The following is a 20,442-nucleotide window of genomic DNA, read 5'->3' on the forward strand; positions in this document are numbered from 1 at the left end:
CTCAAGATATATGAGATTTTATACACACACACACACAGCCCATAACATAGATAATTCTACCAATTCAACAAACAATAATAACCTATGCCAGAATAGGAACTCTATAAGCTAAGGTTATCTGCAAACCTCTTAAATTGATCCTCCTTGGGAAAAAAATAGTAATACATTAATCCCAGACACATTACAAGGCCTTGCTTCTTCATTTCCTCTTTATTTAGGAAATCATCTTTTCCTTTTGCTCCCAAATACAACTGCATCCCTAAAAATGCCAATCAGCCTTCATGTTTAGAAACTTACAGTATTTCACATATTATTTCTTTAATCCAAATCAGAGTCTTAAATAGGTTTTGAATTCATATATAGTCCTAATAAGCTTGGAAATAATAGTCCTCTCTTCAAAGAGAACAGTATTGTTAATTTAAAACTGGCTAAAGGTTAAATTAATAAATCATAATCAAGCAAAAGTAGGTCTTGAAGAAACTGCCTTAAGCCTCTATGATTTTACAATTCCATATTCAGCACTCATAATAAATCCCAATTCATGTGTGTGAATATATAAATATTCATGCATTGTTAAATGTGCACCTATAAATGCACACGATACATATGCAGATGTAAATGTATTTTATGACTTCAGCTTATGAAAATGTCTCATAGACATATATTGGTCTTGGAGAAACTACCATTTTGATATCCATTAGATGTAATATATGAGTTTACCATTGTGTCACCATCATGGTATAATGCTATTGTCTAAGATTTATCTATTAGATAACTCAGAGGTATGTAAATGCTCTAGAAATAAAAAGAAAATTGTTAAGCCATTAAATCATGGTCAATAAAACATTTCTGTATCCATCATAATCTAATCCTCCAACTCCATCAAGTTTTAGCAGCAATGACTTCCAAATCCATTTACCACTTTTAGGTCTTCCTCTGCATCCTTGTTAAATGATGACAAATAGCTTAGATTGGCTGACTGCTATTGAAAGATCAAGCCTAAGCCAAGCTTTGAAAACCCAAACCAATGATTAAATCAATAGAGTTGCCCAAATTAAGAAGCAGGCAAAGCTCCACATTAAATGGCTAAGCTTTAGTACTCCCTGAGTTCTACTGTTTACTCAAACCAGGAAGCCAGAACAATAAAATTAAACATTTGGACTGTGCTACAGTCACAAAAGTTCTCAAAGAATGTTAGAAGGAAATCTTATTTCCTTTTCATATTGCACAGATTGAGGAAACCATTTGATTCAGTGGCTCAATGCTAATAAGCCTTAATTGACACCAATAAACTTTTCTAAATAAACTATTTGATCCATGCTAAGTTTGTGTTGGCTTGTAAATGGCAGGTTGTGGGATGGGGGTAGCCAAGGCTAGTCAATAGAACAGAGATCATGGCTAGCAACCAATTTATATGGACAGGGACTGGGTGGTAACAATGCTAAAAACAAATAACCAAGGGATAGGAAAAAAAGCTATAAGAATGAGAAGTATGTGTTGAATACTTTATATATTAGACTTTGTGAAGTGTCTGAAACATATTATTCCATTTTATTTTCATCCACATTGATTCATTCATTCATTCAAATGAATTCACAGGTACACATATGTACAAATATATATCTACACATACATCCACATACCACTGGATATGAAGTAGATGAGGAAACTGAGGTCCAGAGTGAAGTTACTTCAAATCTCACAATTAGTGAATTGCCAATAGGGGCAATAGGCTTGGACAGGTGATATGGGCTTCCAGTACTGAGATCTAAGCCAACCAGGGACACAGGCAGTCACAGAATTAGAGCATAGAAGGCAGAAGTCTACAGATTCATTTAAGGTAGAAAGACGTAGGAGAAAACAGCTCTTGAGTATAAATCAGGATTCATGTTGAGATTCAAGTCTCACATCAGAGAAAAGTTAGATATCAAAAAGGAAGCATTTCAGGATATGAAAAAGCCCCTGGATACTTTGGCCCAATTTATAAGACACCAATCTGTGCTAATTAAGTGTGTATAAGCCCATGGAGGCAGAGGCAGGGTCTGCCAGTCTTTGCAGCTGAACACCAGCTCTAGGCTGAAGACCACTTATGCTTCTAAAATCTCCACTACCAAGTTCCAAATGTGGTGCTTTCCTCTTTTCCAATTATCACTCTCTTCATCTCCATATTAGAAAAAAAAAAAAGCAAGAACAATAAGAAATCTACTTAGTTCAGTCATCTGGGAAATGCCATGGATAATACAGTACTATGGGTCAAATAATGCATTCAAGAACAAGTCAATTTAGCGGAAAATCAAATTGCTTATTTTACATCATGCAGAGCAAAAAATAAAGAAAGAAAGAAACCATTTGAATGTTGTGCTTTTCAATAGTTATATTGATATTGGGTAGACATAAGCATATTCACCAGTCATCTCCACACTTTGTCCCTTTGGTATATTATTTTTTAAACTGCCTTTTCTTCTTGGAATCAAATATGTTTATCCTTTTGGGATGCTTAATTCCTTAATGTCAATCAATTTTTTTTTTCACTAAGCAAGCAAGTTCTTTGTCTTTTCAACTAAATTCTTTAATCAGCTTTTGTTCAGAAACTGTTTATTTCTATCTGCATTACAAATGCTAGATTTAACCAATCTCTCAACCCAAGATAATACAAGGAGGAATCCTGTCAGTTCACCCGTTCCTCTCAGGAACAAGACACTGTATTCTGTATTTTTGAGGAAAAGAAATAATAGGATTAGACTAAGATTGAGGACGAGAGGATGTCAGACCAAAGGCATGTGGTCCTTCTAGAGTCTTCCCATCTTATATGGGGAATTGTAATCCATTTGTGCTAAATGTTTTGAGTATTCTCATTATGCAAAAAACATTAGAGCCTAGTATATTTTGTTACCATAGTTCTGCCTACTGGGAACTATAATTAAAGCACATTTGAGCAAATGCAATTTTATTTGTTATTAAGCAACTAAAAGCTTAGTCAACCTTGCAAATATGGCATTATTTTAGGATTACAATATGAGCCAGCCAGTAAACTCTATTAGGTTCTATCTTTATTAGCAATGCCTCCTATTCCTTTTATAGGAGACTTCTATACTATGTAACAGTGGTTCTCAACCTTAGGATGCATCAGAAGATTTGTTAAAACAGTACTGAGCCAGGCTCCCATTCCCTCTAATTCCTTAAATCTGGGATAGAGCTCTGAAATTTGCATTTCTAATATGTCCCTAGGGCATGCTGATGATGCTCATCTGCAGACCACACTTTAAGAACCACTGCTATACAACGTAGTGCTTAGAGCTTTGAAGTCAATCCCACCTAGTTCATATCCTGGCTTTTCTAATAGCTATATGTCCTTAGGCAGCCTACTTCATCTCTCTAAGCCTCAGTTACTTACTCCACTTAGTGGACATAATAATACCTATCCAATAGGTTTACCATGAGAATTAAATGAGATAAAAATATAGAAAGTACTTAGCCCAGTGCCTGGAAGGGGAAAAAAGTAATGCATGGAAGTGATCGGTGTATTATTATTATTGTTCTTAATTGGATAAGTATATCAACAGCTACCTCAAAGTATTTATAGCCAGCAGTGTGCATCAGACTCACTTGATGCACAGGTAAAATTTTTGTAAAATCTACACAATGAGCTACCACCCCCCTCAGAGATTCTGATACAGTCCACATTTCATTGACTCTAAGATGCCACCAATTATAAGATGGACCACTATGTTATGTACTGCTAAGAAAGAAATTCTGCAATAATACCAGGATTAAACTAATAGAAAATACATCCATATTTCAGAAATGAGAAAATGTGAAAAAATGTACTTCCTGGAACTAATAAAATACTGTAGGTACAGAGGTGAATTTGTGCTTGCTTCCCAGACTACAGTGATGTGCAATTATGGTTAAAAATCACTGACCTAGGGATCCCTGGGTGGCGCAGCGGTTTGGCGCCTGCCTTTGGCCTAGGGCGTGATCCTGGAGACCCAGGATCGATTCCCACGTCGGGCTCCCGGTGCATGGAGCCTGCTTCTCTCTGCCTGTGTCTCTGCCTCTCTTTCTCTCCTGTGACTATCATAAATAAATAAAAAAAATTTAAAAAAAAATCACTGACCTAGTCAATCTGATAGCAGCAGAGGAAACCCAGAGTTCAGATGCCTCAAAGCTAAGAGAGCTCTCAGGTTGGAAGCCCTGGAACTAGAACATAGCCCAGTCTCATGATTCATTATATAATTCCATTGGCTATTATTAATGAAATAAAAATATTTCTGCTTGGTTTAATAGCATCTACATTCTAACCTTGGAGAGGACTTTCCCCACTGAAAGCTGTTACTCACATGATGAGAACAAATCAATCCATTGATAGAGCCAAACAGATCAGAGGAAAATTTAGTACAGTCTGCAGGAAGTGTCAAGCCAAGACTTTTCTTCATAAATATGAATTCTAATCCTGAGATTTGAGGAGCACAGGGGGAATCTTTTAAGGAACACAAAACACAATTTCCATTTAGAAGAGAAGGGAGGATGGTCAAGGTCCCACACATTACTGAGACTGCCCGTGGTAAGTTTTTATCTTCCATCTTGATTTTTAAATTGTACTTTGTAAAGTGTTGGGGAAAAGAAGCTGATTTTGTATATTCTTATTATTTGAGCAAATTCATGGTAGGTGCAATTTCCCTTCAGCCTAAGAACCTTGGATGAAGACATTAGTAGCATATGACCTCCTTCAACTTTATACTAATGCTCTCACACACTTAATGAAATCTATACTTCCAAAAATATTTTTTTGTATGTTGGAAACCTCTCGTGGTCCTGGCTCATATTAAATTCCTTTCTATTGTTATATATTAAAGATTTACCACAATAATGTTTTCAAAACTGTGATGTTCTTAAAGTTTCATGTTTCTAGTTACAGACTAGGAAATACAAGATATCATGAAACAACAAAAATGTCTACATAATTTAAATGATTCCACATGTAGAATATAATTTAATATGAAATTCAGTCACCTGAATAATGACATCCTAGACACTGGTCATTAAGAATATCTGTCAACTTAAAAGAGAAGGAAGCAGCAATATCATTATAGGAAATTAGTTTCTGTTTTACTATAAATATAGAAGATGGTATTTTTAACCAATCTATCTTAAAGGTTTAATTACACAATGAATGCAATCCCTACTTTCCGTATAAGGAAAAGACTGAGCTTGTAATTCTTCAATTCCATTCACCAATTGTAATATCTAACTGACTCATGTGACCTTTCCACAAGGATTTATCATCATTGAGGGAATCTTTGATTTTTCCCAAAACATATAAACTTCCTAAAGTTTGATGTCATTCATGTATTTGCTGATTTTAAATATTTTCAGTTCCTTGGAAGATATAAGAAAAAATTTTAAAAAAAGCATTAGCAGTGTCTTGGAGATTCTGGTTTGTTTTAATAAAAACAGCAATTATTTCAAATCCTCTGCTGATTAGAAAGTAGCAAATCTCACATGATATGTCAAAGTGTTTTGATATTATGTTTTGCACTCCCATAAAAATGCTATTAGCATCTCTAATAATTATCTGAATGTTCAACTTTTCCCAATATTCTTCTCTCAGTCTCATGTGTTTGTTAGATTATTGCTTACCTAAGAAAAATATGCTACAAAGAGGCCCACACAGGGATGCCTGGATGGCTCAGCAGTTGAGCATCTGCCTTCAGCCCAGGGCATAATCCTGGAGTCCCGAGATTGAGTCCCTCATTCGGCCCCCTACATGGGGCCTGCTTCTCCTTCTGTCTGTGTCTCTGCCCCCCTTTTTGTGTCTCTCATGAATAAATAAATTTTAAAACCTTTAAAAAAGAGGTCCACACAACAATTTCAGGAGGAAAGAATAACAGCCAAATACCCTTTCCTTCTTTAGTATAATATCTAGAATTCCAGAAAATGTAAGTCAAGGAGTAACTTAGCCCACTTCACCTTCAGAGAAACTTCTAGAAATTTTCAACTTATCCTTGTATATGGAGTGGAGTAAGTAAATTAGGTGCATGAATAGTAAGGCAGATTAGACACAGTTTCAACAGCCATACCCAGAGGGTGCTAATTAATAGAACAACATCAATCTGGTTCCAGGTTTCGAGTATCATAGAAGGATTCTTTCCTAGGTTCCATTTGTTTCAACATTTTACTCAATTTCCTGGTGAGAACAGAAGAGGACATCATAAAATTTGTAAAAGGGAAAGTGACCATATTAGATGACTCAATTAGGATTGAAAGAGAGGCTGACAGGTGAGAAGAAAGGGCTAAAATAATAAAATGAAAAGTTTTGAAGTAAACTTTTAATGAGGTGATTAAGTCCAAAAGGACAGTAGTCTTGTACAGAATGAACAGTAGCAACAGTTTAGTAGCAATCCATGTTTAGATATTTTAGTCTTTAGAAAGGTTAATACAAATCAACAGTAGAAAGAATATTTATTGAATGAATGAATAAAATAGTGTAGAATCAGTGGGAGAAAAGGGGAGGGAAAAAGAAAGAAAGGGAGGCGAGGGTATGGAGAGGAGAAAAAAGGGAAGAAGAAGGGAGGGGGAAAGGAGAATCTATATGAAGAGTATCAAAAGCTCCATTTGTTTCTGTGCTGCCAAGACCAGCCTCAAAGTACTGAGGTATAAATATAGACAAATTGGATACATTCAGGGGTAATCTGAGACATACAAACAGTCAAATCAACAAATCAATTAATATTCAAGAAATTCTTGAAGGAATCAGGCACATTTAGCCTTGGAGATCTGATAATCATGTTCAAATGCCCTAAAAACTTTAATGGGAAAAAAATTAGAAGGTAAGTAAATAAGCTGAGTGCATGAATAAGAAGGCATATTAGTCACAAACAGTTTCAACAGCTATATCCAGAGGGTGGTAATTAATGGAACCATATCAATCTGGTTCTAGGTGTCAGCATCATAGGAGGATTCTGTCCTAGGTTCCATTTGTTGTAACATTTTACTCAATGTCTTGGGTGAGAATAGAGAGATCATCATAAAATTTGTTACAAGGAGGACAAATGAATGGAAGGCATAAAGCAGCAGAATTAGATTCTGTTAAAGTAATTCAGTGTCAAGAGTTCTCCAAAGATGAAATGGCTCAGTTCTTAAAGGATAGAGCTACTAACCACTTTCTCCAGGATATATTAAAGCCCTGACTGGAAGATCCTTGGCACAGCTTTTGCAACAGTAATTCAAGCATAAAATAGGTGGGGACTAATCTTTGAAAGTCCCTCCCAACCTTAAGATTCCAATATTTAAACATTTTTCTTTGGTGTAAAGTAGGCTCTTGCAAAAGATTTTCTCTTATAAAAACAATGAAAACAAATGGTTAGTCTCAGGAAGATGATCTAAGTGTTCAGAAAACCCCAAGAGAATCTTCTATTTTGTTGCATGTTTGCTCTCTAGAGAACTAATCTCCTTCCCCTGGAATGTATTAATATCTGTTTGTCCTCTGCTATACTGGCTGACTTTGGGAATTTGCACACAGCACACTTTATCTTGCTAAATATAATAGTCTGTCCAGCATTCTTCCTTTATGAGAAATCCCTATTCACTTTCATAAATTATGTGAATGGATCTGAAGTGTATTTTGCTTTCTTCAACAGAAACTATTCCCAAAAGTAGCCTGAAAACATGCCAAACATCTGCTCCTACACACAGTTCAAAATATGATATTGATATGTATTATTATGGGTGAATTCTGAGTACAAGGCAAAATTACTCCTGAACAAATTCCACCTCCTCCCAAAGCCTAGTCACAGGAAGCTCAAGGAAATCAGCATAATTCTAATATTTGCTATGCTAGCTGTAACTAACCAGGTAAGCCTGATAAAAGCTTACCATTTTAGAACATTCCAAAATCTAATATAAATAAATATTAGATAAATGTAGTATGATAAATATTTCTCTAATTTAACAAATATTTTTAAATATATGTTTTTTTATCATTTGCTGTACTTTCATATTCAAAAATGTTGCTTTTCAATTCTATGAGTTCTTGGGTGCCTGTGTGTTTTGAGTCTATTATTATATAGGCCTACCCCATCTTTTTTTAATTTATTTTTTTATTTTAAATTCAACTAGCCAACTTCTAGTACATCATTAGTTTTAGATATAGTGTTCAATAATTTATCAGTTGCATATAACACCTAGCGCTCATCACATCAGGTGCCCTCCTTAATGGCCATCACCCAATTAGCCCACTAGCCCCCTCTAGCAACCCTCAGTTTGTTTTCTAAGTTAAGAGTTTTTCTCCCTCTTTTAATAATCAAATGCAATTAATGTTTATCATGGCATAAAGAAAGGTAACCAAAATCCCTAAATCCTGAATTCTTTCTAGTCATCTACAGAAGCCTCTTCCATACACAGCAAGTTCCCTAACAGTTATGTTCATAAAGACGTTCAGAGTAAATACAACCTTATTATTAACTAGGGCTTTGGCCTCAAACACTCCTTTGGTCTACTTCCCTGGTGAACTGGCCTAGACTTCATATGAGCTTGGCAGACTCCTCTTGTCCCTTGTGCTAAAAAAAAAGAATAATAAAAACAACCCAACAGCTAATCCTCTCAGTCTGATTATATCCCAATATAATATATAAAGCCTCTGTTCTGGCACAGATTACATCTACCCAGAGCAGGCAGGTTTTCCTAACTGGTAAAGTCTTTCTATATACCTGTGCTGTCTAAAACAGTCGCCACTGTTCACTTAACACATTAAGTTAACTAAAATTAAATAGTATTTAAAATTCAGTTCCTTAGTTGTGCTGGTTACAAATTCAAGTACTCAACAGCCACATGTGGGGCCAGTGGCTCCTGTATAGAACATTTTATCACACTCTATTGGACAGCACTGCTCTAGGATCCATTTTGTTCTTGACTTGGGCAAACCTTGGTTTTAGGGTTAGGCAGACTTTATCTTCCACTAAAGATCTGAGTGTGCAACTGTTTACCCATTTGTTCATTCAACAAATATTTATCAATTCCTTTCCTAGCAGCTTGATATATAATCATGAACAAAGAGACATAGTACCTCCTCTCACAGAGCTTATTATGCTCTAGAGGAAGACCAACAATAAACAAGCAAATAGCTAATAGAAAAGATTATTTTTGTGAATTCAATGCTACTATATTTCCCTTATATACTTTAACCTCAAAGTAACAAGATGTTTTTGTTTCAAATGAGTCCATCTCTATAGTGGTCAGCCTTTCTCTTGGTGTACTTCAGATGGTAAACACTGACGGTTTTAGGATTTAGTTACTCTAGAGTGATTTTTAGCCTTTTTTCTTTAGAATTTCTGCACACAGCTTAATTCTTGCCTGTGCCCTTGATTCCTCACAAAGAGTTCTATAGGCTTTATAGTTTCAATTACCACATTTATAGGTGTGACAACTTTAATTATTTATATTCCCAAATATACAAGACACTACTAGACATCCCCTCTTGGAAGACTCTACCCTAGCTTCTTAAATCTTGTCATTGGATATTCAGAATGCCTCTTCAATTCATATTTCTCTTCTATTCCTAGTGGGCCATATATTCTAAATGGTCATTACTCATACCTGATTTACTGAAACAACTTCCCAAAAAGGTTTAATGTCTCAATTTCTCTTCCTTTCGATTAATCATGCCACTAAATCATGGTTAATCATAAGAGTCTAAGATTTCCCCTCTCTATCTTCTCTACACACCATGAAAATGTATGCCCACAACAAGTTTATCTCCATCCCCTCCCTGTTTGGGATCACCTCCCTGCTGCTGAGACTACCACTCTCTGCAGTGGTGCTAAAAGGACCAACACTGACAGATGAGTGCCTCAGTAGCCTGGCAGCCACCTCCTCTGACTTCACTTATTCCCATTAGCAGCTCCCAAAATGGCACCATTTCAAGGAACATTGACCCAGCCGCCAAACTCACTGGGGTGGTTGGCTCTGGGGCTGGGATTGGGACTGTGTTTGGGAACATCATCATTGGTTATGCCCAGAACCCTTCTCTGAAGCAACAGTTTATCTCCTATGACATTTTGGAAGCCATGGGGGTCTTTTGCCTGATGGTGGCCTTTCTCATCCTCTTTGCCATGTGGAAAAGCCATCTCCTCCTCCCATATTTCTTTCTTTCACATCTCTCATTTATGTTGCTTTCCCTATACCTCCCCAAGCAGCCTGGGAAACATAGTTGGTTCAGGATTCAGTAGAAGAAAAACAAATAAATACTGTATGAATAACAAAAATAATGATCTGTTATTACCCTGACCAAAAATCTACCCTGGCTCCCTATTAGCTATAGGATCAAGTTTATTTTTAATGAACTTACTGCTTTGAAAAGATAAGGCTAAAAAGGAATGATTTTGTCATTAAAGTGAGTGCTTCATTTAGGAGTAGGAATTATAATATAACCTATTTAATCTCTAAAAATGATCTTAGATTTTTCAGGCTGATATACCACTTAGCTCCTATGATATGTTATATCCTTGCCCATGTCTCCTCCTTTTATCTAGTTAAAACTTTCCTAATCATCTTCCTCCCAGTTTCCACAAACTCTTCTCCTGCAACACACACACACACACACACACACACACACACACACACAAGGGGGGGAATCTTTTAAAGATAATTTGCTGAGTTCACTGATACAAATGGGAGTTTTAAGAAGCACAAGCAAACTATTTCAGCATTATTTTGCCAATTTAATATAACTTTCCCATTTCCTTGCCACCCACATGAAGTCCACAGTATGGCTTTTCCATAGGGTCCCAAGCTCAATAGCTTGAGTAAGTCACTAAATGGCTTTCTGCAGGCAAATTTTGGATCAACATCCACAAACTAAAATCATCTCAGCCTTTAACCTAAGAACCTACTGGTGATTGATAATTTCCCCATTGGCCAGGATGATTAAAAAAAATCAAGCTCTTTAAAAAGAGATGCAATTGACATATAGCACTGTATTAGTTTCAGGTATACAATATTTGTATACCCTGGGAAATGAATACCACAGTAAGTCTACCTACCATCTATTACCACATAAAGTTATAAAGTTATTAAAAATATTTTTCTTGTAATAAGAATTTTTAGGAATTTTTTCTTTTGGTAATTTTCAAAAATGCATGACAGTAATATTGACTACAGTCACTGGGTTGAATACTACATTCCCACAATTTGCTTATTTTATAATTTGAAGTTTGTACCTATAGACTACCGCCACCCATTTTGACCATTCCCTTCCCTCTAGCAACCACTGTTCTGATCACTGTATCTGTGAGATTAGTTCTGTTTTGTTTTCCCATTTGTGTTCTTTTTTAGATTGCATATATAAGTTAAATAATATATAATTTCTTTCTCTGATCTATTTCATTCAACAAGGTCCATCCATGTTGTTGCAAACAGCAAGATTTCCTTCTTTTTATGGCTCAGTAGTATTCCATTGTATAAAAAAGTATGACATCTTCTTTATCCATTCATCTATTGGTGGACGCTTGGGTTTTTCCGTATCTTGGCTATTGTAAATAATGCTGCAATGAATATAAGGGTGTATATATATTTTCAAATTAGTGTTTCCATCTTCTTTGGGTAACTACCTAGTAGAATTGCTGGATCATATGGTAGTTCTTCTTTTATTTTTTTAGAAACTTCCATACTGTTTTCCATTGTAGCTGCACCAATTTACATTTCTACCAGCAGTGCACAAAAACAGCCTTTAAACCACATCCTTGCCAACATCTCTTATATCTCGTCTTTTTGATAATAGTCATGTAACAAGCATGAGGTTATCTCATTGTTATTTTGATTTGTATTTCTCTTATGATTAGTGATGTAGTACATCTTTTCACATGCCTGTTGGACATCTGTATGTCTACTTTGGAAAAGATCTATAGTGGTCCTTTGCCATTTTCTAATTGGATTGTTTGTCTTTTTGTCATAGAGTTATAGGAGTTCTTTATATATTTTGGAATGTTAACCCCTCATCAGATATTTGATTTGAAAATATTTTCTCCAATTCAGTAAGCTGGCTTTCCATTTTGTTGATGATTTTCTTTGCTGTGCAGAAGTTTCCTCATTTGATGTAGTCCTATTTGTTTATGTTTGCTCTTTCTGCTTTTGGAGTCAGGTCCAAAAAGATGACTGCCATGACCAATTTCAAGGAGTTTATCATCTGTTTTCTTCTAGAAGTTTTATGGTTTCATGTCATATATTTAAGTTCATCACTTTATTGTGATCTCAAAGTAAATATTTATCTTCTAGGTGTGTTAAATTTCTAAAGAGCAAAACTATGATTTGGCTTTATTAGTAATTAAAAGTATTGAAAGGTTCTTTCTTAGAATGCTCTACCTACTTTTCAAAAATATCTATTTCTGGGGCACCTGGGTGGCTCAGTGGTTGAGCGTCTACCTTTGGCTTAGGTTGTGATCCCAGGGTCCTGGGATTGAGTCCCACATTGGGCTCCTCTCAGGGAGCCTGCTTCTCCCTTTGTCTATGTCTCTGCCTCTCTGTGTCTCTCATGAATAAATAAATAAAATCTTTTTTTAAAAATCTATTTCCTTTTTATGAGGATTAAATGTACAAAAAAGTCTCATTTATTATTATCATAATCTGCTCTAGCAATCAAAGAAAAGGAAGTTTTTCTTATCTTTCTATCATATATAATTGCAGTTGAATTAAGTCTTAAAGTTGCAGTATGTTCTTAAAACAATGATACAAGTTAATTGATATTTAAAATTACTAAAACTCATGTTTTCACTTTTTTCTGCATAATAATTACTGTTTCTGCTGTCATAAATGTATTAGACTTTAAGAAGCTATGTAGACTTTTATATTTCTTATTCAGATCTCTTGAAAAATGTTCAAAATTATTAATACACATACATATATACACAATATAAATTATTAAACATAAACAATTTACCTAAATAAGACTAGATCATAGCAAATCAATGTTTAACCCATTTCCCAATACCATTTTACAGGAGCTTCAGCTCACTAGAATTAATTGTATTGACTTGGAAGAGCACAGAAGACATATGTTATATCACAGGTCACAGTCAAATCCTTAACTGTGCTTAAATGCTTTTGTATCTCTATGACAATATTTAACAAACACATACAGTACTTGCTATGCCAGGCACTGTTCTAATCCTTTTATAAACATTAAATATCATTTAACATTGAGTTAGTGTCATCATCCCCATTTTACAAGTGAGAAACTGCAGCATAAGAGAAATTAAGTGTCTTGCTTAAGTGCCTAGAGCTAGTAAATGGCAAAGTCAGAATTTGAATCTAGAAACTAGGCTCCAGTCTGAGCTCTGAAGGGCTCTGCCCTTCATATTCAAAATTATTTCTACATTTGAAATCTAGCTTCACTAGAAGGGTATTATAGCTTTTAATTACGTGGGGAAAAAACTTCCTCTTTGATATATGAAATCATTTCCTGGCTGCTGCCACACAGACACTAAAGGTCTCCTTGATGGCCTGCCCCTTGGCTTGGGTGGTTTCCTCCTGTGCACCCACCCAGCTCTGTGCCTGGTCCTGTGGCAGCACCTACCATGATTTCTGCATATTAAATATTAAGTTCTTTAAGGGTAAGAAGTTGGTCTCATTCACAGTTGCAGCTCCAACATGGACCTTGAGCTGATAAAGCAGCCAAAGAGTTAAATTGATTTCTTATCAAGTTATGATACCTATAATAAATAAATTTCTTATCTCTACCAATTTTTAAATTACCAAGTATGTGGAAATAGGCTTATGATTTAAAGGAAACGATAATACAGAAAAATAAGTTAATGGGTGGTTCACCCTTGTCTTATCACAGAGCTTTCAAAATTTGGGGTGTTTCAAACTTAAAAGACACTAAAGTCCTTCATTTGAAGAACTGCCAACACAGCTGCACTGAGCTGTTTAAACTAAAAGTCAAAGAATATATACCAAGCTACTATAACAAAACACTTCCATCAAAACCTTGCAGCAAGGATACAATTGCCAGCTAGCACATTTCTCTCCACAAGAAATGACATTATGTCATTTTGTCCAAAGGACATCAAAACAACTTGTCAGTTTAACAGAGGATTTCGATGCACCACAAGAAGCCTTTCGCATACCACTTTAAGTATTTCCAGGAAAGTTGCTATAGAAGCTCTTAAGGCACTATAATTTGAACCCAACTAAACTTATTAACCAACACAAACTATAACTTTTCTAAAATGTCTACCTCTTTATAAGTGGATGAATTTTTAGAAAAGTCCTACCAACTCTTGGAAAATACAGTTCTACAGAGAAACAATGATGTATTTCCTTTCATTCAGTAACATTTACTCAACAAATTATTAATTATGTACCTATGATGTGCTAGGTACTCTTTCTAGGTATACTTATATGAGTCCTTCTGACAATAAAACTGTATTTTTTAAGTGAGTTAGTAATTTCCAGATCTTTTGGTCCAGTTTAACAGCATTAGTCAGTAAATTCTTAATATGCATGGGAAGGAAGAATTATAGTTACCATAAATAAGTCTATATTTTATATAGTGGCAGGAACATATATAGTTATATGTCAGTTTAAACATGCAGTTTGAGTGTCTGATTAACTGCTCATTTTACATTTTTTGCCTAAATTAAGCAGGCGATTCACTGTAATAGTCAAATTAAGTTTTGCATAATGTTGGCCATAGGTTCATAAAATTAGGGAGCAGAATGGGCATTGGAAGACATCTTCCTCCTAAATCGTAGGCCCCTGAAGAAAAGAATCATGAGCTCTGTAGCTCTGGGGCTGGAAATATTTCCTAGCATGGACTGTGCATCAATCTACGATTGTTAGAATGAATGAATGACCCCATGCAAACTCTCTGTAACATATAAAACTATATTCCATTTATAAAAATTTCCAGAGGTACCAGACATGAAGATGGGTATTTGGTCACTACCCTAATAATATTAACCCTTCCTAAATGAAGAGATCATATTGAGGCCCTTAAGGCAAAATAATATAAAGCTAACCAGGGTAATTAACCAACACAAACTATAACCTTACTAACAGCTATTAATTTTAGTGAGATTTCCTTAACTGTATTAACTTTTCCTCATTAACTTTTTACAAACTTTTAATTTATTAAGTCATTTTAATTCCAGTATAATGTACAGTGTTATATTAGTTTCAGGTACACAATATAGTGATTCAACAATTTCATATATCACTCAGTGTTCTTCATGACAAGTGCACTCCCTAATCCTCATCACCTATTTCACCCATTCCCTCACCACCTCCCTTCCAGTAACCGTTAGTTTGTTCTCTATAGTTAAGAGTCTCTTTCTTTGTCTCTCTCTCTTTCTTTGTTCATTGGTTTTGTTTCTTAAATTCTACATCTGAGTGAAATCATATGGTATTTATCTTTTCTGGCTCTGTTTTGTTTTGGTTTTTACTTTTTTGTTATTGTTTAGGCTATTCTGATAGTAAGTTAGAGGTAACAAAATGATAAATTATTACTCTGCTTTTTTGTTACCATCATAAATTCTATTAACAATACATACTTATCCAAGCTTATACCCTTTTTATGCCTTTGATAATATCATAATATGAAATCTGCACCTCTAGTCATGTTGTAGTACTCTTTCTACTATAATACATGTTTGCCTTCTCTCTCCACTCAATTGTAAACCAGCATTAAAGACCTAAATGTAAGACCTGAAATCATAAAAATCCCAAAAAGAGCACAGGTAGTAATTTCTCTGACATCAGCTATAGCAACTTTTCTCTAGATAGTCCCCTGAGGCAAGGGAAACAAAAGCAAAAATAAACTATTGGGACTATATCAAAATAAAAAGCTTCTGCACAGCGAAGGAAACAATCAACAAAACTAGGAGGCAATCTATAGAATGGGAGAAGATATTTACAAATAAAATATCTAATAAAGGGTTATTGTCCAAAAGTTATAAAGAACTGATACAACTCAATATCCAAAAGCAAATAATTCAATTTAAAAATGAGTAGACAACATGAACAGACATTTCTCCAAGGAGGACATACAGACGTCCTACAGACACATGAAAAGATGCTCATCATCACTTATCATCAGGAAAATGCAAATGAAAACTACAATGTGATATCACCTCACACACATCAGAATGGCTAAAATAAAAAACACAAGAAATAACAGGCATTGGCAAGGATGTAGAAAAAAGGAACTCTCTTGCACTGTTGGTGGGAATGCAAACTGTTGCAACCATTCAGCCTCAAAAAACTAAAAATAGAACTACTCTAGGTAGTACTTCTACCCACACTACTGGGTATTTATTCAAAGAAATCAAAAACACTAATTCAAATGGATGCATACACCTATGTCTATAGCAGCATTATTTACAACCTCCAAGATATGGAAGCAGCCCAAGTGCCCATTGACTGATGAATGGACAAAGATGGGAGGTCGATCTATCTATCTATCTATCTATCTATCTATCTATCTATCTATCATCTATCTGTCTTGGAATATTATTCTGCCATAAAAAAGTATGAAATCTTGTTATTTCCAAAGACATGGATGGAGCTAGAGAGTGTAATGCTAAGCTAAATAAATCAATCAGAGAAAAGCAAATACCATATAACTTAACTCATATGTGGAATTTAAGAAACAAATGAGCAAGGAAAAAAAGAGAGAGAGAGAGAAACCAAGAAACAGACTCTTAACTATAGAGAACAAATGGATGGTTACCAGAGAAGAGGCGAGTGAGGGGATGGGTGAAACAGGTGATGGAGCTTAAGTAGTGCACTTATGATGAGCACTGAGTGACATATGAAATTGTTGAATCACTATATCATATACCTGAAACTAATATAACACTGTACATTAACTTATTTGAAAATAAAAACTTAAAAAAAACTTGCTATATTTAAATAAGTTCAAATTAATTCTTAAAAATGAAATATATATTTTTTAAATAAATAAATTGTAAGCCAGAATAGGGGCCAGGTTCCCACCTCTTTCTTGCTACCCTCATACACTCTGGCAGGATATACACTATTGAATCTACTCCAATAATATGTTTAGAAACAATAATATGGTACCACAAAAATAGGAGACAAAAGGCAGAGAAAAGTATACCAAAAGCCTCTTCTGGAAAATTGAATTAAAACTTTCAGTAGAAGTGAAATACTCTTCTTTATCTCTTTAAAATTTATATATAATCAAATTCCACTAGCTCTAACCTGACAGCATTGGCATCATGTAATATTCATTGTTTCAAAAACTGTAATTTGACCAACCAAAGATGCATTCTGAGGTCCCAGCCACCTTCTTCTGTAGCGGGGAACACTAAAGCTTACTTTCCCTGTTTCTCTTGGAGCCAAGACTTCCCAGGTGACACAGCTTTGGCTGGCATTGTCACTTCTCCCTTTCTCTTGCCCTGAATATATGATGCCTGGGCCTGCATTGTACATTTTATGAAGCAAAAAGTATAAAAATGAAAAGTCAACTTACCAATGATAGTGAAACAGAGGATAAAATAGCATCATTAAGCAACTAAACCAATGCCAGCAAACTCCTACCCTCAGATAGCTTGTAAGAAAAAAAAAAAAGGTTTTGTTTGTGTAAGCTACTTTTACAGCTAAATTCCTTCCAAACACAGTAATGGTTTAAATCCTGGTTTTACCTTTTACTAACTATGACCCTTGGCAATTTACTAAACTTCTCTAAGCTCAGTTTCTCACCTATAATAGGGCATAAGTGCAATTGTTCCCACAGAATTATTGCAAATTATGGTAAGAAATATGAAATATACATGTAAAGTAATTGGATTGAACTTGGCACATGGTATTACTTTCAAACATTAAAGGCATACTTTAATACTAAAATATACACACTTAGGAATGTTTTTAAAGTAAAGCTTACTTCATTTCCCCCAAATAATTACATATAAAAATTAAGTGCTTAGGGTGGCAGAGAATTCTTTATAAAGCAATTCTCACTCTATCTCTCTCTTAGGTCAAGACATCTATAATTAGCATTAAAATGCACAAATATGCTCATGTGTGATTACAGTAGGTGGTACAAATATCAATAATTACTATAATTTAAATTTTTGTATTGTTCTAATTATTGTCACAGAAAAGTAAACTATTTTCTTCAGCACAAGGATAGACTGAAATGGCCTGCAATTTCCCCACAACTATGTCTTACCACATCACTCAGATACCCAAGGCATTGTGAATCTTTAGTGTTTCATTATTCAGTTATTTTCAGGACATTCAACCATGCCTCTTGAATTACAGAAGAAAACAGCAGGTCTCAGGTTTTTGCTTTGTTTTGTTTTAAATCATAACCATTTTAGCTTCACTTCACCATGAACACCATTCCAGCTGTTTCTTTGGAAGCTTATCTTCCAAAGCCAATAAAAGACTATGTTCCCAAGCCTAGAGACTTTCCATTTATAGCTTTCCATTAAGCCTCTTAAAGGTAGGTATTTATTCCAATTAAATATTTAAAAGGTAGGTCCTTTTATGAACTGGATTTTTTGTTAATTCAAAAAGAGATAATTATTTATACTTTGAAATCCTTTCTAAGAGGATTTGAGTTGACCTACAACAAAAGACATAAATAGATTAAGATTGTTAAAATAAATCAAAACACATCAAAGCACTGGGAAAGATAATGTAAATATAAAAATCATTTGATTATACACAAAATTTAGCTCTGAGCTTCCATAAGACTAAGGCAAAAATGAAAATACAATCGATTAAGCAATTCTCAGTACTTTACAAAGCAGATCTATGATATTTTCATATACTAATTCTAAGTGTGGTCTTGGTACTAAATTCCAGTAAGAGTTTATCTTTTGGGCCTTTCTTCAAGGAAAATTGAGTTTCATAATACACAGTATTTTCATCAATGAGGTTCAGTGGCTGCTTTGAACTTCAATAAAAGTCAATAGCATGGCATTATGCCAGTAATTTTAAACTTATTTTTAGCCATGGAACCTTGAAAATAAAATATTATGCAGGAGCTCAATATACAAAATACATAAGTAAGAGCTTCCCTAATTGAAACAAAGTTAAGGAGCCTGAAGCTACCATAATCACCGATTCCAGAATCTGGGTGAGGAAAAGGCCTATGTAGCCAATAAGCTGATCATATTAGCTACAAATATAAAAATGCAAATCAAATGCCCTACAGCTAATATCACACTTACTAGTAGAAGATTGCATGCTCTTTCCATAAGACTGGTGAACAAGGCAAGGATATCTACTCACGTCAGTTCCATTGAAGATTGATTGTACAGGAGGTCTTGGCCAGTGCAATAGAGCACAGGGGGGAAAGGAAAATAAGGCAAACAGAAAGGAAAGGGAAAATCAAAGCAAATACTCACAAACAAACTGATTGGGTATATAGAATAGCTTAAGAATCTTAAAAAAAAAAAAAGCCACTAGAACAAATAAGTTAATTGAGTAAGGTTACAGGATGCAAGATCAATAGACAAAAGCCATTTGTATTTTTATATAGAAGCAACAAACAATTGAAAATGAAACAGAAAATACATTTATAATAGCACCAAAATCCATAACATATAAGGAATAAATTTAAAATGTGTGTATGGGTAGTACTCTTAAAACCACAAAATATTACTGAGGAAAATTAAACAAGATTTAGATGTAGATATTGCTGAGGACTGAATTGTACTCCACTAAAATTCATATCTGTAATCCCAAATTCCCAATGTGATAGTATTTTAAGATGGGAACTTTGGGAGGCAGAAAAGTTATATGAAATCATGAGTGTGGGACCCTCATGATGAAATAAGTGCCCTAAAAGAAAGGACATAAGAGAGCTTGTTTCTCTCTCTCCATACACAAAGAGGAGGTCATGTAAGCACACAGCAAGATGGTGGCTGCCTCCAAGTCATGAGAGAAAGAGCCTTACCATGAAATCTACTCTACTAGCACCTTGACTTTGAACTTCCCAGCCTCTGAAACTGTAAGAAAATTAATTTCTTTTGTAAGCCATCTAATCTATGATATTTTGTAATGACAGCCCAAGCTAAGACTGATATATACCATTTTCCTAGATTAGAGGACTCAATGTTTTTAAGATTAAGATAGCAATTCACTCCAAATTATTCTACAAATTCAGCATAATCTCAATTGAATTCCCAGCAGGCCCATATGGCCCAGAAATTCCACTCCTAGATATATACCTAAAATAATTGAAAGCAAGGATTCAGATACATATATCCCAATGTTTAGTGCAGCATTATTAAGCATAGCCAAAAGGTAGAAACAACTCATGTGTCCCTCAACAGATGAATGGATGAACAAAATATGGTATATACATACAATGGAATATTATTCAGCCATAAAAAGGAATGGCATTCTGACACATGCTACAAGATGAATGAATCTTGAAAACATTATTGCTAAATGAAATACACCAGACAGAAA

General features: G+C 34.8%; 1 protein-coding gene and 1 pseudogene across 8 annotated transcripts in view; one reads left to right on the top strand and one right to left on the bottom strand.

The window, feature by feature from the left end:
- Window positions 1-20,442, bottom strand: part of GRM8 (glutamate metabotropic receptor 8) — a 731,564-nt gene that overhangs the window by 457,083 nt on the left and 254,039 nt on the right. The window lies entirely within an intron of this gene.
- On the top strand, window positions 9,716-10,226 carry LOC140608530 (ATP synthase F(0) complex subunit C2, mitochondrial pseudogene; annotated as a pseudogene).

The sequence above is a fragment of the Canis lupus genome, chromosome 18 (genome assembly GCF_048164855.1).
Source record: "Canis lupus baileyi chromosome 18, mCanLup2.hap1, whole genome shotgun sequence".
NCBI lineage: Eukaryota > Metazoa > Chordata > Mammalia > Carnivora > Canidae > Canis > Canis lupus.